The following is a 22277-nucleotide window of genomic DNA, read 5'->3' as shown; positions in this document are numbered from 1 at the left end:
GAAAATGCTTTCTGCGGTGTAATTTACGTGAAGGCGAAGACGCCGTGGATAAGAGTTCCCGGCCCCGTGTGTGAGCGGGTTGGCCGGCTTTTCACTCCTCACTGACCTGAAGTGAAGTTGCCTTCAAAGCAGAGCCCTCATTCTGCTCACTCCTGCAGTTTAGAGCATCGGCTTTAATGGCTCCGTTAAATTATTATACTGCCGCTTGCTTCTGAAATTAAACACTCCCTTTACGTATCTGGGAGAATAAATAAACTATGTAGCTTGTCAGCGCGGGCCGGGCTGCTTTCAGCCGCGGGAGGCGTGGAGTTTATCCTTACATTCGGGTCACTCACTCACGGTAAGTTGTATCTTGAGAAAAAACCGTTATCAGCAGGCTGAGAGGGAATTTCTCCCACCTTCAGCAGCCGCACTGAAAACTGGGAAACGGCGGAGCAGGAATTTTCTCGGAAGGAACTTCGGAACTTCCCTGTGTTTATCTCTAATTCTTGCTCAGAAGTCGTTTAAACAAACAGGAGAAAATCTTCAGATGCTGGAAATGCAGAGCAACACACACAAACTGCTGGAGGAATTCAGCAAGTCAGGCAGCATCTGTGGAAATAAAAAGTACAGTCGGCGTTTCAGGTCGAGGTCCTGCGGCAGAACCGATCCGCAGAAACAATTCGCTCGGCGCATATTAATGACTTGAATGCCCTGTGTGGAATAACCTGTTTTAAACCCGCGTGCGTTCCTGTGTTTGAGCTCCTTCGTACCTCGCGGGGTCAGGATGGTACACAACTAATTGTTTATTTTTTAAAAGAAAGGTTTTGCTTTGAAATGTTGGGATTTGGAGAAGTAGGAGCTTCGGGGAGCGGATCTGAAAGATACATCGAACGAGTGTAAAGTGCGTTTAACTAAGCATGCTTGGAACAATTTACCCGATATCAAATAGCTACAGACAGACGAGAGAGCGGCGGACAAAATACATTCTTTCAAAGTAGAAAAGATAAATTTGCACCGCCAATCAACCCAGCTTCGCATAGACTTGCTTCTATTAAATATAACAGGCGGTGTCTCTAAAAGCGCTCTCTTTTTAATTTCGCTGCTTGAGAATATTTCAATAATTATTCGGCTAATTTGTTGCAAAAAGTATCCATTGAGGGAGCCGGGCTGCCTGTTGTTCTGCCGATCTGATGCCCAGGGGGCTGCGTTTCCCTTTCGACTCTATAATTTCTTTGATGTTAGCTATTTATCAGCAAGCTATATTCGCGGTTATCAATCAATTACACCGCTCGCCGTCCCGGCGCTTTTGCGGGCCGGGGAATGACAATGTATTCTCCAATCACACGCCTCAACTGTCCGACTCAATAGCGGGATCGCAACAGAGGAAAAAATGTTTCGATTTGTTTTTTGAAATCATACATTCATTAATCGCCGCTTGGCGCCTACACTCTCATCCGCATTTGTACAATTTATTACATAAACACTGCCGATTCTCCTTTTTAATCAACTCGTTTTTGTTGTCATATTTTCTTCTTAAGAAGTCATTCTTGTGCCAATATCAGAGCTTCCTCTCGTGTCTGCACTCCCCGTCCGCTGTTCTTTAATTAACTTTTAATTTGCAGCTCAAACTCTTGTAAACTTTGTGCCGGGGGCTCCGAGACCGGGAAATGTACAAAGGATCAAAAAATTGCCTTTTTGGCATTTAATATAGTCTCTTTGGGGGGTTCGACTCTGTAAATATTAACGAGCTGAAGCCAAACTGTGTCCGGGCCTGTTCATTAACGAGTTCATATGTAATAACGATCCGTGCCTGTAGATAGTCGGCCGTGTCTAGGCTAAATTCGCTGATAAAGAGCAATTCGCAAAGTCCCCTCGTGGCTTGAATTCCTTAAACACTTCTCCCTAGTCGCAGATTATTAAGACCCCTGATTAAAATGTCTGGTATATTCTGGTTAAAATCGGATTACACTCGGCACAGGAGAAGAAAATGTTGCAGGAACTTTGATCCTGCCCCAGAACTGTTATCGGCCATTTGACAAAATGTTTGCAAAACCGTATAGTTAGAAAGCATTCAAATCTATTTTCTGTTCACGGGGGGCATTTATCCGCAAAGTTGGGAGGATAAATAACGTCTTTCACTTTTTTTTAAAACCGACTACCCCCACCTTCTCCGTTATATAAAAAAAATCACCGTGAAATAATTCTCCAAACGTGCAGCTGTTGCGTAAAGGAACGTTTACCGCGGCCAGGAGCTCATTTAAGGGAGTGTCCGCGTGTGTGTGAATGAGGTGCGTAGGCCCGCAGCTGCAGGGTGGGGAGATGGAGAGGCAGGAGGGGCGCTGGGGGAGCCGGGCCTGTCTGAATCCGCTCAATGGCGTATTCTTTCCCGGGAGAACCCATGCTGATCGGTCTTTGGTCCGACTCTTCAAACGCGTTTATCACGCTCTGAGAGGCAGACCAGTCAGAGTGTAACGCTTCGCCCTCATTGTTCACTGTAAACGCTTCAATTTGAGGATACATTTATTATTTTGACCTTTAACTAGCATGGGAACGACATCAAAGTGGGGCCGTTCCAGTTTGCAGGAAAGCTTTGTAATGTTGAATAACGAAGGAACAAATCAGCTCTCCCGTCACTCCCCCTCCCCCTACGGTACTGCCTACCTCCAATCACCCTCTCACCTCTCCACTCTCACCCCTCACCTCTCCCGGCACTGCCCACCTCCAGTCACACCCTCACCTCTCCCATCACTCCTCCAGTCCCATCACTCCCCCTCCCCCTACGGTACTGCCTACCTCCAATCACCCTCTCACCTCTCCCGGCACTGCCCACCTCCAGTCACACCCTCACCTCTCCCATCACTCCCCCTCCCCTTTTACATCTCACCGCATCCCCTTACCACTGCAAACACTACCCTCCTCCAATAACCCCATCCGGTCACTACCCCCCTTCAATCACCCTCTCAGGTCCACTACCTTCCTCCAATCACCCTCCTCTAGTCACTACCCTCCTCCAATAACCCCATCCGGTCACTACCCCCCTTCAATCACCCTCTCAGGTCCACTACCTTCCTCCAATCACCCTCCTCTAGTCACTACCCTCCTCCAATAACCCCATCCGGTCACTACCCCCTTTCAATCACCCTCTCAGGTCCACTACCTTCCTCCAATCACCCTCCTCTAGTCACTACCCTCCTCCAATAACCCCATTCGGTCACTACTCACCGCCAATCACCCCTCCGGTCGCTACCCTCCTCCAATCATCCCCCTCCAGTCACTACCCTCCTCCAATCACTCACTCCGGTCACTACCCTCCTCCAATCATCCCCCTCCAGTCACTACCCTCCTCCAATCACTCACTCCGGTCACTACCCTCCTCCAATCATCCCCCTCCAGTCACTACCCTCCTCCAATAACCCCATTCGGTCACTACTCACCGCCAATCACCCCTCCGGTCGCTACCCTCCTCCAATCATCCCCCTCCAGTCACTACCCTCCTCCAATCACTCACTCCGGTCACTACCCTCCTCCAATCATCCCCCTCCAGTCACTACCCTCCTCCAATCACTCACTCTGGTCACTACCCTCCTCCAATCATCCCCCTTCAGTCACTACCCTCCTCCAATAACCCCATTCGGTCACTACCCCCCTTCAATCACCCTCTCAGGTCCACTACCTTCCTCCAATCACCCTCCTCTAGTCACTACCCTCCTCCAATAACCCCATTCGGTCACTACTCACCGCCAATCACCCCTCCGGTCGCTACCCTCCTCCAATCATCCCCCTCCAGTCACTACCCTCCTCCAATCACTCACTCCGGTCACTACCCTCCTCCAATCATCCCCCTCCAGTCACTACCCTCCTCCAATCACTCACTCTGGTCACTACCCTCCTCCAATCATCCCCCTTCAGTCACTACCCTCCTCCAATAACCCCATTCGGTCACTACCCCCCTTCAATCACCCTCTCAGGTCCACTACCTTCCTCCAATCACCCTCCTCTAGTCACTACCCTCCTCCAATAACCCCATTCGGTCACTACTCACCGCCAATCACCCCTCCGGTCGCTACCCTCCTCCAATCATCCCCCTCCAGTCACTACCCTCCTCCAATCACTCACTCCAGTCACCACCCTCCTCCAATAACCCCCTTCGGTCACTACCCACCTCCAATCACTCCCTCCGATCACTACCATCCTCCAATCACTCCCTCCGATCACTACCCTCCTCCAATCACTCACTCCGGTCACTAACTTCCTCCAATCACTCACTCCAGTCACTATCCACCTCCAATCACTCCCTCCGATCACTACCATCCTCCAATCACCCCCACCCCTCTGGTCACTACTCTCCCCTAATCACCCCCCTCTGATTACTACCCTCCTCCTGTCACTAACCTCCTCCAATATCCCTCCGGTCACTACCCACCTCCAATCACACCCCCTCCAATCACTACCCTCCTCCAATAATCTCTCACCCCTGCCCCTCCTGTCACTCTCTACCCCGACACCCACGGCGGGGTTGGTTTGTTTCGGAATCGAGGATACTGCCTTGGCGACAGCGGACACATTGCGTTGCTGACGGGAGGTGGGGAGGGAGGGAGGGGCTGGGTGGGTAAGACAACCTGGGAGATAATCAGCTGGGGGTAACAGCCCCGGGAAGTGGAGGCGTGGATACCGCGTTTGTTCCGGACGGGGTTAAAGGCACTGGAATCGAAACCAGTTCGTAAAACATGGAATCTGATAGAGATATCAAATTAGTTAACAAAGAACATGTTTCGTCTGAACTTAAAATTAAATCAAAATGTACCTTCTTCAAAATTAATTTCAAACTGTCTTAAGTTTGAAAAGAAATGCAATTTTTGAAAAGCCGTGCCTTCGAGCGTTGGTGACCCTTGTTCACATTTGAACATCGGCGGTTCGGGGGGAGCGCAGGGCTTTCTCTTTCCATCGCCTCCCTCCCCCTCCTCTCTCCATCGCCTCCCTCTCCTCCTCTCTCCATCCTCCCCCCCTCTCCTCTCTCCATCGCCTCCCTCCCCTCCTCTCTCCATCCTCCCTCCCTCTCCTCTCTCCATCCTCCCTCTCCCTCCTCCCCTTACTCTTTCCATCGCCTCCCTCCCCCTCCTCTCTCCATCGCCTCCCTCTCCTCCTCTCTCCATCCTCCCTCCCTCTCCTCTCTCCATCCTCCCTCCCCTCCTCTCTCCATCCTCCCTCCCTCTCCTCTCTCCATCCTCCCTCTCCCTCCTCCCCTTACTCTTTCCATTGCCTCCCTCCCCTCCTCTCTCCATCCTCCCTCCCTCTCCTCTCTCCATCGCCTCCCTCCCCTTCCTCTCTCCATCCTCCCTCCCCCTCCTCCCCTTACTCTTTCCATCGCCTCCCTCCCCCTCCTCTCTCCATCGCCTCCCTCCCCTCCTCTCTCCATCCTCCCTCCCTCTCCTCTCTCCATTGCCTCCCTCTCCTCCTCTCTCCATCCTCCCTCCCTCTCCTCTCTCCATCCTCCCTCCCCCTCCTCCCCTTACTCTTTCTATCGCCTCCCTCCCCCTCCTCTCTCCATCCTCCCTCTCCCTCCTCCCCTTACTCTTTCCATCGCCTCCCTCCCCTCCTCTTTCTATCCTCCCTCCCCCTCCTCCCCTTACTCTTTCCATCGCCTCCCTCCCCTCCTCTCCATCCTCTCTCCCCCTCCCCCTTACTCTTTCCATCGCCTCCCTCCCCTCCTCTCTCCATCGCCTCCCTCCCCCTCTCTCCATCCTCCCTCCCTCCTCCCCTTACTCTTTCCATCGCCTCCCTCCCCTCTTTCTATCCTCCCTCCCCCTCCTCCCCTTACTCTTTCCATCTCCCTTCCTCCCCTCCCTCCCCCTCTCTCCATCTCCCTCCCTCCCCTCTCTTCCCCTTCCTCTCTCCATCTCCCTCCCCTCTCCTCCCCTTCCTCTCTCCCCCTCCCTCCCCTCTCCTCCCCTTCATCTCCCTCTCCCCTCCTTCTCTTCCTCTCTCCATCTCCCTCCCTCCCCTTCCTCTCTCCATCTCCCTCCCTTCCCCTCCTCTCTCCACCTCCCTCCCTTCCTCCCCTCCCTCCCCCTCCTCTCTCCATCCTCCCTCTCCCTCCTCCCCTTACTCTTTCCATCGCCTCCCTCCCCTCCTCTTTCTATCCTCCCTCCCCCTCCTCCCCTTACTCTTTCCATCGCCTCCCTCCCCTCCTCTCTCCATCGCCTCCCTCCCCCTCTCTCCATCCTCCCTCCCTCCTCCCCTTACTCTTTCCATCGCCTCCCTCCCCTCTTTCTATCCTCCCTCCCCCCTCCTCCCCTTACTCTTTCCATCTCCCTCCCTCCCCTCTCTTCCCCTTCCTCTCTCCATCTCCCTCCCCTCTCCTCCCCTTCCTCTCTCCCCCTCCCTCCCCTCTCCTCCCCTTCATCTCCCTCTCCCCTCCTTCTCTTCCTCTCTCCATCTCCCTCCCTCCCCTTCCTCTCTCCATCTCCCTCCCTTCCCCTCCTCTCTCCACCTCCCTCCCTTCCTCCCCTCCCTCCCCCTCCTCTCTCCCTCCCTCCCTCCCCCTTCCTCTCTCCATCTCCCTCCCTCCCCCTCCTCTCTCCATCTCCCTCTCCCCTCCTTCTCTTTCCTCTCTCCCGCCCCTCCTTCCCTTCCTCTCTCCATCCCCTTCCTCCTTCCCTCTCCTCCTCGCTCCTTACCTCCCTCGTTCTCTCCCTTCCCTCCCTCCCGCTTTCCTTCCCTGCCCCCTCCCTACTCCACTCCTCCACCTCTCTCCCTCCCTCCCTCCCGCCATGCTAGCAATTGAACGACAGATCCGGTTGGAAGATCATTCTAAGTGTGATGGCTCCGTGTGTTGTGTAGAGGCCTTGCATCGAGAGAACAGAACCGGGACGTCCCTGGGTTGTGATTCTCCCCCACCCCCAGGCGGCTTGTTGAAACACGATTCTCAGCCAGCCTCACTCCGATAATCCGATAACACAGCGGTTAGCATGACGCCAAAACAGATGGGGGCGTCGGCGTTGGTATTCCGGAGTCCTCTGTACGTCCTTCCCATGAGCGCGAGTTTCCTCCGGGTACTGCGGTTTCCCCCGCTGCGGGTTAGTAGATTCATTGGTCGTTGTAAATTGTCCTGTGATTAGGTTCCTGTGAAGCAGATGGGTTGCTGGGACCCAACTGGCCTGTTGAGGCTCGTTGGCCCAGAAGCGCCCTGTCCGCGCTGTATCTCTACATAAATAAGTAAAATAATTCCACATGGTATCAGTTCGTTTCCTTTTTGAACCGAGGATAATTCTGCGCCTTGCCGGGATTTCTGCTGATTCCGCGTTAATATTGATATTTACAAATGTTCCGGTCTCTTCACTTTCCCCCATCGGCTGGTCCGTAATTACCAGCGATAGTTTTTGCGCCACTTTAGACCGCAGTACCGTTTCTGCACCGCTCTGCCCGTCTCTGTTTATTCGGTGAATTTCACGCAAGCAACATATTTCATTGTATATGACTTCAAACTAATCCGATTTGGAACTGGATTTGAAATTGGTTTTTACACCCGTTTCCAGGCAGTGTTACTCCACGGTTCTGTACCTGTAATACAGTAGGCGGCAGTGATGGGCCTCGTTTTCTCAGAAGGGAGGTGGGCGCTTGTGTTTCAGGTTCCATCGGGCTACCTGTCTCTGGGCGTCCATCCTGGCCCAGCGGTTCCCCACGTGGGATCCACCGACCCTTGGCTTGGTCCATGGCATAAGGAAGGTTGGGAACCTTTCATGGGGCCATGAATTGACCTGATAACAAAGACGGCAGGCCAGTTTGAGATGTGTTAGGTCACCAAAGACCAGCAAATTTCTACAGATGTAGCGTGGAGATGAAGTATTCTGTCTGGTTTCTGAGTACAGAGGCTCCAATCCACGGGCTCGAGAGGCTGCAGACAAGTGTGCATTCCCAGCCGGAACGGCTGCAGACGAGTGTGCATTCCCAGCCGGAACGGCTGCAGATGAGTGTGCACTCCCAGCCGGAACGGCTGCAGACGAGTGAGCACTCCCAGCCGGAACGGCTGCAGACGAGTGACCACTCCCAGCCGGAACGGCTGCAGACGAGTGTGCACTCCCAGACGGAACGGCTGCAGACGAGTGAGCACTCCCAGCCGGAACGGCTGCAGACGAGTGTGCACTCCCAGCCGGAACGGCTGCAGACGAGTGAGCACTCCCAGCCGGAACGGCTGCAGACGAGTGTGCATTCCCAGCCGGAACGGCTGCAGACGAGTGTGCATTCCCAGCCGGAACGGCTGCAGACGAGTGACCACTCCCAGCCGGAACGGCTGCAGACGAGTGAGCATTCCCAGCCGGAACGGCTGCAGACGAGTGTGCACTCCCAGCTGGAACGGCTGCAGACGAGTGTGCATTCCCAGCCGGAACGGCTGCAGACGAGTGTGCACTCCCAGCTGGAACGGCTGCAGACGAGTGAGCATTCCCAGACGGAACGGCTGCAGATGAGTGAGCACTCCCAGCCGGAACGGCTGCAGATGAGTGTGCACTCCCAGCCGGAACGGCTGCAGACGAGTGTGCACTCCCAGCCGGAACGGCTGCAGACGAGTGAGCACTCCCAGCCGGAACGGCTGCAGACGAGTGTGCACTCCCAGCCGGAACGGCTGCAGACGAGTGTGCATTCCCAGCCGGAACGGCTGCAGACGAGTGTGCACTCCCAGCCGGAACGGCTGCAGACGAGTGTGCACTCCCAGCCGGAACGGCTGCAGACGAGTGTGCATTCCCAGCCGGAACGGCTGCAGACGAGTGACCACTCCCAGCCGGAACGGCTGCAGACGAGTGTGCACTCCCAGCCGGAACGGCTGCAGACGAGTGTGCACTCCCAGCCGGAACGGCTGCAGACGAGTGTGCACTCCCAGCCGGAACGGCTGCAGACGAGTGAGCACTCCCAGCTGGAACGGCTGCAGACGAGTGAGCATTCCCAGCCGGAACGGCTGCAGACGAGTGTGCACTCCCAGCTGGAACGGCTGCAGACGAGTGTGCACTCCCAGCTGGAACGGCTGCAGACGAGTGTGCACTCCCAGCCGGAACGGCTGCAGACGAGTGAGCACTCCCAGCCGGAACGGCTGCAGACGAGTGTGCACTCCCAGCCGGAACGGCTGCAGACGAGTGTGCATTCCCAGCCGGAACGGCTGCAGACGAGTGTGCATTCCCAGCCGGAACGGCTGCAGACGAGTGTGCACTCCCAGCCGGAACGGCTGCAGACGAGTGTGCACTCCCAGCCGGAACTGCTGCAGACGAGTGTGCACTCCCAGCCGGAACGGCTGCAGACGAGTGTGCACTCCCAGCCGGAACGGCTGCAGACGAGTGAGCACTCCCAGCTGGAACGGCTGCAGACGAGTGTGCACTCCCAGCTGGAACGGCTGCAGACGAGTGAGCACTCCCAGCTGGAACGGCTGCAGACGAGTGAGCATTCCCAGCCGGAACGGCTGCAGACGAGTGTGCACTCCCAGCTGGAACGGCTGCAGACGAGTGTGCATTCCCAGCCGGAACGGCTGCAGACGAGTGTGCACTCCCAGCTGGAACGGCTGCAGACGAGTGTGCACTCCCAGCTGGAACGGCTGCAGACGAGTGTGCACTCCCAGCTGGAACGGCTGCAGACGAGTGTGCATTCCCAGCTGGAACGGCTGCAGACGAGTGAGCACTCCCAGCTGGAACGGCTGCAGACGAGTGTGCATTCCCAGCCGGAACGGCTGCAGACGAGTGTGCACTCCCAGCTGGAACGGCTGCAGACGAGTGAGCATTCCCAGCCGGAACGGCTGCAGACGAGTGTGCACTCCCAGCCGGAACGGCTGCAGACGAGTGTGCATTCCCAGCCGGAACGGCTGCAGACGAGTGTGCACTCCCAGCTGGAACGGCTGCAGACGAGTGTGCACTCCCAGCTGGAACGGCTGCAGACGAGTGTGCACTCCCAGCTGGAACGGCTGCAGACGCAGCCGGAACGGCTGCAGACGCAGCCGGAACGGCTGCAGACGAGTGTGCATTCCCAGCTGGAACGGCTGCAGACGAGTGAGCACTCCCAGCTGGAACGGCTGCAGACGAGTGTGCATTCCCAGCCGGAACGGCTGCAGACGAGTGTGCACTCCCAGCTGGAACGGCTGCAGACGAGTGAGCATTCCCAGCCGGAACGGCTGCAGACGAGTGTGCACTCCCAGCTGGAACGGCTGCAGACGAGTGTGCACTCCCAGCCGGAACGGCTGCAGACGAGTGAGCACTCCCAGCCGGAACGGCTGCAGACGAGTGTGCATTCCCAGACGGAACGGCTGCAGACGAGTGTGCACTCCCAGCCGGAACGGCTGCAGACGAGTGTGCACTCCCAGCTGGAATGGCTGCAGACGAGTGTGCACTCCCAGCTGGAACGGCTGCAGACGAGTGTGCACTCCCAGCTGGAACGGCTGCAGACGCAGCCGGAACGGCTGCAGACGAGTGTGCATTCCCAGCTGGAACGGCTGCAGACGAGTGAGCACTCCCAGCTGGAACGGCTGCAGACGAGTGTGCATTCCCAGCCGGAACGGCTGCAGACGAGTGTGCACTCCCAGCTGGAACGGCTGCAGACGAGTGAGCATTCCCAGCCGGAACGGCTGCAGACGAGTGTGCACTCCCAGCTGGAACGGCTGCAGACGAGTGAGCATTCCCAGCCGGAACGGCTGCAGACGAGTGTGCACTCCCAGCTGGAACGGCTGCAGACGAGTGTGCATTCCCAGCCGGAACGGCTGCAGACGAGTGTGCACTCCCAGCTGGAACGGCTGCAGACGAGTGAGCATTCCCAGCCGGAACGGCTGCAGACGAGTGTGCACTCCCAGCTGGAACGGCTGCAGACGAGTGTGCATTCCCAGCCGGAACGGCTGCAGACGAGTGTGCACTCCCAGCTGGAACGGCTGCAGACGAGTGAGCATTCCCAGCCGGAACGGCTGCAGACGAGTGTGCACTCCCAGCCGGAACGGCTGCAGACGAGTGTGCACTCCCAGCCGGAACGGCTGCAGACGAGTGTGCACTCCCAGCCGGAACGGCTGCAGACGAGTGTGCACTCCCAGCCGGAACGGCTGCAGACGAGTGTGCATTCCCAGCCGGAACGGCTGCAGACGAGTGAGCATTCCCAGCCGGAACGGCTGCAGACGAGTGTGCACTCCCAGCTGGAACGGCTGCAGACGAGTGTGCACTCCCAGCCGGTTCCAGCACGGACACAAATCTTCAGCACAGAGCAACCGACAATCAGAGCCCGTTTCCCACGACAGGTCGTCCAGTACTGACCGTCGTTGATATAGGGTCAGAGAGAGAAGGTTTAAAGGGGGTCTAGGGTAAATTCTTCATACAAAGAGTACTTGGTGTTTGGAATGAGCGACGGGGAAGGCATGGAGAGTGGGCGTCGGGAGGATGTTTCCCATAGCGGGGCAGTCTAGGATCAGAGAGCACAGCAGAATGGAGAGACCTCGCTTCTGCACAGACATGAGAAAGAATTTCTTTAGCCAGAGGGTGGTGAATCTGTGGAATTCATCGCCGCAGATTGCTGTGGATGCCACGTCATTGGATATATTCAAAGGTTACGAGAAGAAAGCAGGAAAATGGAGCTGAGAGGGATAATAAATTAGCCATGATGGAATAGCGGAAGACTCAATGGGCCGAATGGAGACGCCGTGCAGAATAGGCTGCGCCGCCCAACACTCCCCCGATTCACCGGACAATTTATAGTGACCAATTAACCTACTAAGCGGTAACGGGCTGTGGGAGAAACCGGAGCACCCGGAGCGGCCACGGGGAGAGCGCACAGGAAGCAGAGGGAACTGAACCCGGATCACTGATACTGTCAAGAGTTGAGCGACCACGCCATCCTAGGTCCTATGGTTTAACAGGAGGCGGTGACCAGGAACGGTAGGGTTGATGTTCCTGGACAGGGCACGGAAGGAAGCGAACGGAATCCAGAGCGCTCAGCATTGCGGCCTTGCAATCGGGACCATCCCGATCACTTCAACGGATTCCCCGCCTTTTAATTTGTTATGAAAGGCTGGAAGGTTCGGAAATTAACTTGTTCGTGGCATGTTATTGATACCACGGATGGGATCAAACAGATCACATGCCAAGACTTGGCTGAGAAACTTATATAATGTTTAAACAGGCAGTATGAACACGCGGAGAGAGTGAAGCAGGAGGTCAGGAAAGGATTGTGAGCTAAACTGCATAGTTTAGCCCTCACCAGTGCAGTCTAGGGAACTCGGGTGTTGGTATCCTGGGCTAGGCCGCAAACGAGAGATGTGTGCCGCAAAAGCCTCTGCTATTGTCGGGTTGAGAAGTATCGGGGTCAAAGCTGCGGCCTCCTGCGGAGACTCAGACTGACCGACCACCCAGTTCTGGGCCGTGGGATTTCACGAACAGGCGGCACAAACCGAGGCTGCAGTGGATGGCCTGTCATAACCCTTCACTCTCCAAAGAGCATTGCAGACCCGTCTTCTTGGCCGTTAGATCTCATCCCCTCAGTCCGCCGGAACTGATTTCGCTTAGAGGAACAGGCATGTCCCTAGCCACGGCCATTTCTAAGATTCCCCTAACGAACCTGCCTCTACCACCCCCTGTCAAGCGCAGCTTGAGGCAGAAGAGGGAGAGGCGAACGAAGGAAGGGGAAGAGGGATTGAGATGGAGGGAATGAGAGAAAGAGACAGAGGGACCCTAAATGTCGACTGTTTATTTTCCTTCCACAGATGCAGCTTGACCTGCTGTTCATCCAACAGTTCGTCTGTTACTCCAGATTCCAACATTTGTCATCTTGCACCCAAATAACGTAGCCCGCCTTCCCCGCTCCCCACCATCTCTGATCCCACAACCTGGTACCTCCCGTGTCCCTTCACTCCAACCCCACCGCCCTCGGCTGCCAGGAGGTGAACACAAGCAGTTACTGGGCGCCATCTGGAACCGACCCACCTCCGGGAGTGCCCGACTCCTCTCTGACCGTGGGGATCCGCCTGAGAAGCGAGCCTTGCGCTCGGGAGCTGCAATCTGCACGGGATTAGGCTGGAGGAGGTGGGAACATGCGTTGGTCTACAGATCCCTGGAGACCCCCTTCCCCCTCCTCAGGATAACGCTACGTTATACCTTCGGCAACCATCCATAGTCCTGCCGGGAGTCTATAAAACATAGGAGCAGAATTCGGCTATTCAACCCATCGCGGCTGCTCTCCATTCTACCATGGCTGATTTATTATAATCCCTTTCAACACCATTCTCCCGATTTCGCCCCGTAACCCTGGCGCCCATCACAGCCCGTCTCCGTGCCCGTGTCCCAAGAGTTGGGCACCTTGGACCGAGCTCGCGATACAGCAACTCATCAGCCGCTCCAGGAACCACGGGGACCTTGTGCCGCCAGCAGAACCCGGACCCGCTCCGAAAGTGCCCTTTACCAATCCAAAACAGATCTTGCTGAAGTTCCCTGTCCCTCTTCGGTCAGACAGCGCCATCTGGTGGCCACCAGCTCCGGCGCAGGCACCGACCCTGCGCGGCGCTTCTCTCCTCCGGACACCGGCGCTGCCCGACCCGCTCCTCCTCCACGATGGGCCTGCGATGCCAATGGACGGCCAATCAATTTACTTTTCCATTAGACAGGAGCCAGAATGCAGCCCTGGGTTGGCTCACTGCAGCCTTTCCGCTCAAGGTTTGTCAGGGGCAGACGGGGGAACTTTATTATGTACCTGAAAGGGCGGAGTCTACCGGGAAATGCAGAAAATTGGGGTCAGGCACAAGGGCCAGACGGTAGTGGGCTGTGGTCAGAGTGGACTGGGCAGGGGGCAGACGGTAGTGGGCTGTGGTCAGAGTGGACTGGGCAGGGGGAAGACGGTAGTGGGTTGTGGATAGCGTGGACTGGGCAGGGGGCAGACGGTAGTGGGCTGTGGTCAGAGTGGACTGGGCAGGGGGCAGATGGTAGTGGGTTGTGGATAGCGTGGACTGGGCAGGGGGCAGATGGTAGTGGGCTGTGGTCAGAGTGGACTGGGCAGGGGGCAGATGGTAGTGGGTTGTGGATAGCGTGGACTGGGCAGGGGGCAGACGGTAGTGGGCTGCGGTTGGCGTGTTTGCTCCACAATTGACTGAATCTTTTGCCGTAGAGCAAGAAGATACTTCCCTAAAGATGATCTTGCAGAATATTATGCTAACATTCATTTCAGAACTATACAAAAGTGGTGGTTACACCTGAATCCAAAGGGAATCAATATCCTTCCGGGAAGGTTTGTTGGAGTGGTTTGGGTGGGTTTAAGCTAAATGAGCAGGGGGATGAGAACTGGAGTGCTGAGGATGAGGGTTAGGTAGTTGTTTTACCAACATCGGCAGCGTGTAGTGGAGAACCTGATGATTGGGCAAAATTGCAATCAACAAGGTGAGTTGTAATGTAAACGGTGGAGAAAATCAAAAGGATGACTATAGGACTTACGATGTTTTCTTCGAACGCGAGCAGTATACAGATGAAATTGTAGCACAGCTACAGATTGGCACGCATGACATTGTGGACATCACTGAATCATTGCTATTATATCTGGGAGCTTATTACTGGACAGTTGTTAATATGGTTAGAGCATTAGCCATTGGTAGGAGGCAGCAAGTGGGAATTGTTTGATTGGCTGCCAGTGGTGTTCCGCAGGGGTCGGTGTGGGACTGTTTCTTTTTATAATTATTTAGATGGTTGAAGTTTGCGGATGATACGAAGATTGGTGCGGGGCAGCTAGGACTGAGGAAGCAGGTTAAGCTACAGAAGGACTTGGACAGATTAGGAGAATGGGCAAGAAAGTAGCAAATGAAATATAATGTTGGAAAATGCAGGGTCATGCACTTTGGAGGAAGAAATAAATGTGCAGACTATTTACTAAATGGGGTAAAAATCCAAAATCTGAGATGCAAAGGGCCTTATGCACATTACCCTAAAGGTTAACTTTCAGGTTCAGTCAGTGGTAAGGAAGGCAAATGCCATGTTCGCATTCATTTCCAGATATCCTGAATACAGGGATGTGACGCTGAGGCTTTATAAGACACTGGTGAGGCCTCACCTTGAGTATTGTCAACAGTTTTGGGATCCTCATCTTAGAAAAGATGTGCTGGCATTGGAGAGGGTCCAGAAGCGGTTCACGAGGATGATTCCAGGAATGAAAAGGCTATCATACGAATAACTTTTGGCTCTGGGTCTGGGTCTGTACTCACTGGAGAAGGTGCAGATGGTGCTAAATGACGACTCCTTTGCTTCCATCTTTGGAAACAGCTCTATTTCCATCTTCAATATCTCTATTTTTCCCTTTCAGGGTTCTTTTGAAGACCTTGACCTGGAGTTACACACTTTGTGGGAATGGGACCCACTCTCAGGGTTTCACAATCGGCCGTTATTCACCATGCCAAGGATGCAGCCGAAGGGCTTCACTCACCTTCAGAGGTCTGGGATCTCGTGGCTCTGGAGACGACAGATCAAAGGTCGGTGTCCCAGCAGGAATCAGTGTATCATGGGAGACAGAAGATCTCTGGCTCTGTGCCCAGAGACCTGAGTTCTTTGGGCACAGAGCTTGGAAAAAGTGATGCAACAGACTTTCTACATCGTAAATCAACAAGTTATGTCTCCCCACTCGTTGTGAAACGGAGACACCTCTTTCTCCCTTGTTAGGGAGAGAGAGCCTGCAGAATGTCAAATACCGGGTGAACGAGTCTTTGGGGTACAGCAAGCCTGTGTCTTTGCTGTTGCTTTGTTCATGCTTGAGTGCTTGATGGGGGGCGGGGGGTGCTGATGCTTTATCTTACTGGTGGGGGAGGGGAGAGCTGGGGGAGTTTGGGGTTCTAACGTTTGACTGTCGTTCATTCTTTGGGCACTCTGTTTTTGTGGATGGTTGCGAAGAAGAAGCATTTTCAGATGTATATTGTATACATTTCTCTGACATTAAATGTACCTTTGAAACCTTGAAATTTAGAAGGAAATGTGGGGGGGGGAATCTCATTGAAATCTTTCAAATGTTGAAAGGCTTAAACTGAGTAGATGTGGAAAGGAGGTTTCCCACGGTCGGGGTGGGGGGGGTTTTTGATTGGACACGGCATCAAAGGTTACGGTGAGGAGAATGGGGTTGACGAAGGGAAAAAAAAAGATCAGCCATGATTGATTGTCAGAGCAGAGTCAATGGGCCAAATGGCCGAATTCTGCTCCCATGTCTTATGGGCTTAACATCCAAGGATACACATTGTATCAAAAAGACAGGCAGGTGGGCAGAGGAGCGGCATGGCTTTGTTGGTAAAATATGAAATCAAATCATTAGAAGGAGGTGACATAGGACCAGAAGGTGTTGAATCATTGTGGGTAGAGCAAAGGAACTTGAAGGGAGTTGTACACAGACCACCAAACAGTAAGGATGTGGTCTACAAGTTCCAACAGGATAGGAAATGCCTGTCAAAGGGCAATGTTATGATGGTCATGTGAGATTTCAATATGCAGGGAGATTGGGAAAATCAGCTTCCCAATGTGCTGGATCCAAGAGGGTATTTCTTGCACATGCAGGGATCTGCTGTTCTGGACTGGGTGTTGTACAGTGAACCAAACTGATTAGAAAGCTGAAGGTAAAGGACCCTTAGGGTTCAGATGATAATAAGAATAGAATTCACCCTGAAATTTGTGAAGGAGAATCTCAAGTCAGGTGTATCAGTATTACGGTGGAGTAACGGGAGTAACAGAGGCGTGAGAGGGGAGTTGGACAAAATTGATTGCAAAGCAACACTGGCAGGGATGATGGCGGAACAGCAATGGCCGAAATTTCTGGGAGAAATTTGGAACGTGCAGGATAGATACATCCCAAGAGGAAGCAGTATTCTAAAGGCAGGATGCCATAACTGTGGCGGACAAGAGGGGTCAAAGTCAACATAAAAACCAAGAGGGACACAGAATCGAGCAAAATTAGTGGGAAGTCAAGACAATTAGGAAGATTTTAAAAACAGAAGGCAACTAAAAAGGTCACTAAGGTAAAGATGGAATACAAAGGTAAACCAGACAATAAAATTAAAGATACCAAAAGTTTCTTCAGACATATAAAATGTAAAAGAGAAACGAGAGCAGATATTATACATGGATCAGCACAACATAGAGGGCTGAAGGGCCTATACTGTGCTGTAGTGTTCTATTGTTCTATATTGAACCGCTGCAGAATGATGCTGGAGAGGTAGTAATGGGGGGACAAGGTAATGGCAGACAAACTAAATAAGTATTTTGCATCAGTCTTCACTGTGGGAGACACTAGCAGTATGGTGGATGTTTGAGAATGTCAGGGGTCAGAAGTGAGTGAAGTTGCCATTTCTAGGGAAAAGATGCTTAGTAAGCTGAAAGGTCTGAAGGTAGACAAGTCTCCAGGACCAGAAGGACTACACCCCAGGGTTTTAAAAGAGGTGGCTGAAGAGACAGTACAGGCATTGGTACTGATCATTCACAAATCAATTAATTCTGGCATGGTTCTGGGAAAATGAAAAATTGCAAATGTCACTTGACTCTTTAAGGGAGAGAGCCAGAAGAAAGGAAATTATAGACCAGTTAGTCTGATCACAGTGATCAGAACATCAGTGGAAGATGTTGGAAGTCAAGGGTACTTGGAAGTGCAGACAAAATAGGTCATGGTAAACAAGGGAAAATCGTGCCTGACAAATCATGGAATTTTTAAGAAATAACAAGCAGGATAGACAAAGGAGAATCGATGGGTGTTGTGCTGTTGGATTTTCAGGAGGCCTTTAACAAACTGGCTCTCCTGAGGCTGCTAACAGCCCATGGTATTACAAACAAGATACTGGAGTGGATAGAGCATTGGCTGATTGGCAGGAGGCAGAATGGGAATAAAGGGAGACTTTACTGGTGTTGGGGAAGCAGGGGAGCTGCAAGGTTAAGAGAATGGGCAAAGAAATGACAAATGGAATACAGTGTCAGGAAGTATATGGTCATGTACTTTGGCAGAAGAAATGAAAGGGTTGACTGTTTTCTAAATGGAGAGAAAATACAAAAATCTGAACTGCAAAGGGACTTGGGAGTTTTGTACAAAATTCCCTAAAGGTTAATTTGCAGGTTGACTCTGTGGTGAGGAAGGCAAATACAGTGTTAGCATTCATTTCAAGAGGACTAGAATATAAAAGCAAGGATGTAATGTTGCGGCTTTAGAAAGCACTGGGGAGGCCTCACTTGGAGTACTGTGAGCAGTTTTGGGCCCCTTATCTTAGAAAGGGTGTGCTGAAACTAGAGAGGGTTCAAAGCAGATTCATGAAAATGATTCCAGGATTGAATGGGTTGTCATTATGAAGAGTGTTTGATGGCTCTGGGGTTGTATTTACCGGAATTCAGAAGAATGAGGGGTGACATAATTGAAGCCTATCGAATGGTGAAAGGACTTGATAAAGTGGATATGGAGAGGATATTTCCTATGGTGGGTGAGTCTAGGACCAGAGGACGCAGACTCAGAATAGAGGGGTATCCTTTTAGAACGGAGAGGAGGATGAATTTCTTTAGCCAGAGAGTGGTGAATCTGTGGAATTTGTTCCCACAGGCAGCTGTGGAGGCCAAATCACTGGGTATATTTAAGGCAGAGGTTGATAGGTTCTTGATTGGTCAGGGCATGAGGGAATACGGGGAGAAAGCAGGAGATTGGGGCTGAGCGGCAAAATGGATCAGCCGTGATGAAATGGTAGAGCAGACATGATGGGCCGAATGGCCTCATTCTGCTCCTGTATCTTATAATCTTATGGACTAGAATACGACAGCAAGGATGTGATACTGAGGCTTTATAAGGCATTGGTAAGACTGCACTTTGAGTATTGTGAACAGTCTTGGGCCCACATCTAGGAAAAGATGTGTTGGCATTGTATAGGGTCCAAATGAGATACATGAGAATGCTCCTGGGAATGAAAGGGTTAACATGTGAAGAGCATTTGATGGCTCTGGGCCTGTACTCGCTGGAGTTTAGAAAAATGAGGGAGGGATCTCATTGAAACCAATCAAATATTGAAAAGCCTAGATAAAGTGAATATGGAGATGTTTCCTGTAGTGAGGGAGTCAGGACCAAAAGGATAGAATGATGTCTACTTAGAAGGCAGATGAGGAGGAATTTCATTAGCCGGAGCGTGGTGAAGCTGTGGAATTCATTGCCACAGACAGCTGTGGCAGCCAAGCCACTGGGTATATTTAGAGCGGTGACTGTTAGCGCATCAAGGGTTACGGGGAGACGGCGCGAGAATGGAGCTGAGAGGGATAATAGATCAGTCATGATGGTTCAAGTTCATTGTCATCTGACTGTACACACATACAACCATACAAAACATGTAGTAAAGTGCAGTAAATGTAAACAGTAGAGCAAACGGCTCGCTGTCCTAGTGACGAGACCTCTGTGGTGACAAGGAAGAAGCTGTTACCCAGTTGGGCCATCCTAGTCCTGATACACTTGTTCCTCCTTCCTGATGGTGGGGGGTCACAGAGATTATGGGATGGGCGGTGGGGGTCAGAGATTGTGGGATGGGCGGTGGTGGGTCAGAGAGATTGTGGGATGGGTGGTGGGGGTCACAGAGATTGTGGGATGGGCGGTGGGGGTCACAGAGATTGTGGGATGGGCGGTGGTGGGTCACAGAGATTGTGGGATGGGTGTTGGTCGGTCACAGAGATTGTGGGATGGGCGGTGGGGGTCACAGAGATTGTGGGATGGGTGGTAGTGGGTCACAGAGATTGTGGGGTGGGCGGTGGGGGTCACAGAGATTGTGGGCTGGGCGGTGGGGGTCACAGAGATTGTGGGATGGGCGGTGGTGGGGGTCACAGATTGTGGGATGGGCGGTGGTGGGGGTCACAGATTGTGGGATGGGCGGTGGTGGGGGTCACAGAGATTGTGGGATGGGCGGTGGTGGGGGTCACAGAGATTGTGGGATGGGCGGTAGTGGGTCACAGAGTTTGTGGGATGGGCGGTAGTGGGTCACAGAGATTGTGGGATGGGCGGTGGGGGTCACAGAGATTGTGGGATGGGCGGTAGTGGGTCACAGAGATTGTGGGATGGGCGGTGGGGGTCACAGAGATTGTGGGATGGGCGGTGGGGGTCACAGAGATTGTGGGATGGGCGGTGGGGGTCACAGAGATTGTGGGATGGGCGGTGGTGGGTCAGAGATTGTGGGATGGGCGGTGGGGGTCACAGAGATTGTGGGATGGGCGGTGGGGGTCACAGAGATTGTGGGATGGGCGGTAGTGGGTCACAGAGATTGTGGGATGGGAGGTGGGGGTCACAGAGATTGTGGGATGGGAGGTGGGGGTCACAGAGATTGTGGGATGGGCGGTGGGGGTCACAGAGATTGTGGGATGGGTGGTGGGGGTCACAGAGATTGTGGGATGGGCGGTAGTGGGTCACAGAGATTGTGGGATGGGCGGTAGTGGGTCACAGAGTTTGTGGGATGGGCGGTAGTGGGTCACAGAGTTTGTGGGATGGGCGGTAGTGGGTCACAGAGTTTGTGGGATGGGCGGTGGGGGTCACAGAGATTGTGGGATGGGCGGTGGGGGTCACAGAGATTGTGGGATGGGCGGTAGTGGGTCACAGAGATTGTGGGATGGGCGGTAGTGGGTCACAGAGATTGTGGGATGGGCGGTAGTGGGTCAGAGATTGTGGGATGGGCTGTAGTGGGTCAGAGATTGTGGGATGGGCGGTGGGGGTCACAGATTGTGGGATGGGCGGTGGTGGGTCAGAGATTGTGGGATGGGCGGTGGGGGTCACAGAGATTGTGGGATGGGCGGTGGTGGGTCACAGATTGTGGGATGGGAGGTGGTGGGTCACAGAGATTGTGGGATGGGCGGTGTGGGTCACAGAGATTGTGGGATGGGCGGTGGGGGTCACAGAGATTGTGGGATGGGTGCTGGTGGGTCACAGAGTTTGTGGGATGGGCGGTGGGGGTCACAGAGATTGTGGGATGGGTGATGGTGGGTCACAGAGATTGTGGGATGGGTGGTGGGCGTCACGGAGATTGTGCGATGGGCGGTAGTGGGTCACAGAGATTGTGGGATGGGTGGTGGGGGTCACAGAGTTTGTGGGATGGGCGGTGGGCGTCACAGAGTTTGTGGGATGGGCGGTGGGGGTCACAGAGATTGTGGGATGGGTGGTGGGTGTCACAGAGATTGTGGGATGGGCGGTAGTGGGTCACAGAGATTGTGGGATGGGCGGTAGTGGGTCACAGAGATTGTGGGATGGGTGGTGGGGGTCACAGAGTTTGTGGGATGGGTGGTGGGGGTCACAGAGTTTGTGGGATGGGTGGTAGTGGGTCACAGAGATTGTGTGATGGGTGGTAGTGGGTCACAGAGATTGTGTGATGGGTGGTGGGGGTCACTGAGATTGTGGGATGGGTGGTAGTGGGTCACAGAGATTGTGGGATGGGTTGTAGTGGGTCACAGAGATTGTGGGATGGGTGGTGGGGGCCACAGAGATTGTGGGATGGGTGGTGGGGGTCACAGAGATTGTGGGATGGGTGATAGTGGGTCACAGAGATTGTGGGATGGGTGGTGGGGGTCAGAGATTGTGGGATGGGTGGTAGTGGGTCACAGAGATTGTGGGATGGGTGGTAGTGGGTCACAGAGATTGTGGGATGGGTGGTAGTGGGTCAGAGATTGTGGGATGGGTGGTAGTGGGTCACAGAGATTGTGGGATGGGTGGTAGTGGGTCACAGAGATTGTGGGATGGGTGGTAGTGGGTCACAGAGATTGTGGGATGGGTGGTAGTGGGTCACAGAGATTGTGGGATGGGTGGTGGGGGTCAGAGATTGTGGGATGGGTGGTGGGGGTCACAGAGATTGTGGGATGGGTGGTGGGGGTCACAGAGATTGTGGGATGGGTGGTGGGGGTCACAGAGATTGTGGGATGGGTGGTAGTGGGTCACAGAGATTGTGGGATGGGTGGTGGGGGTCACAGAGATTGTGGGATGGGTGGTGGGGGTCACAGAGATTGTGGGATGGGTGGTAGTGGGTCACAGAGATTGTGGGATGGGTGGTGGGGGTCACAGAGATTGTGGGATGGGTGGTGGGGGTCACAGAGATTGTGGGATGGGTGGTGGTGGGTCAGAGATTGTGGGATGGGTGGTAGTGGGTCACAGAGATTGTGGGATGGGTGGTAGTGGGTCACAGAGATTGTGGGATGGGTGGTGGGGGTCACAGAGATTGTGGGATGGGTGGTGGGGGTCACAGAGATTGTGGGATGGGTGGTAGTGGGTCACAGAGATTGTGGGATGGGTGGTGGGGGTCACAGAGATTGTGGGATGGGTGGTGGGGGTCACAGAGATTGTGGGATGGGTGG

At 53.9% G+C, this 22277-nt stretch overlaps 1 long non-coding RNA gene across 5 annotated transcripts; it reads left to right on the top strand.

The window, feature by feature from the left end:
• The first annotated feature begins 11137 nt into the window (after positions 1-11137).
• LOC132379275 (uncharacterized) lies at positions 11138-15731 on the top strand. 5 transcript variants are annotated; one of them, XR_009507350.1, is made up of 3 exons: positions 11138-11264; positions 12692-13637; positions 15268-15731. It is a non-coding gene; the product is annotated as an uncharacterized LOC132379275 (long non-coding RNA). The 5 variants fall into 5 exon arrangements; XR_009507353.1 differs by having other exon boundaries at positions 11154-11233; XR_009507349.1 differs by having other exon boundaries at positions 11157-11296.
• Positions 15732-22277: the final 6546 nt, after the last annotated feature.

Source organism: Hypanus sabinus, chromosome 21, assembly GCF_030144855.1.
Source record: "Hypanus sabinus isolate sHypSab1 chromosome 21, sHypSab1.hap1, whole genome shotgun sequence".
Classification (NCBI taxonomy): domain Eukaryota; kingdom Metazoa; phylum Chordata; class Chondrichthyes; order Myliobatiformes; family Dasyatidae; genus Hypanus; species Hypanus sabinus.
The sequence above is the reverse complement of the archived record's forward strand: the minus strand, read 5'-3'. Positions and strand labels throughout refer to the sequence as shown.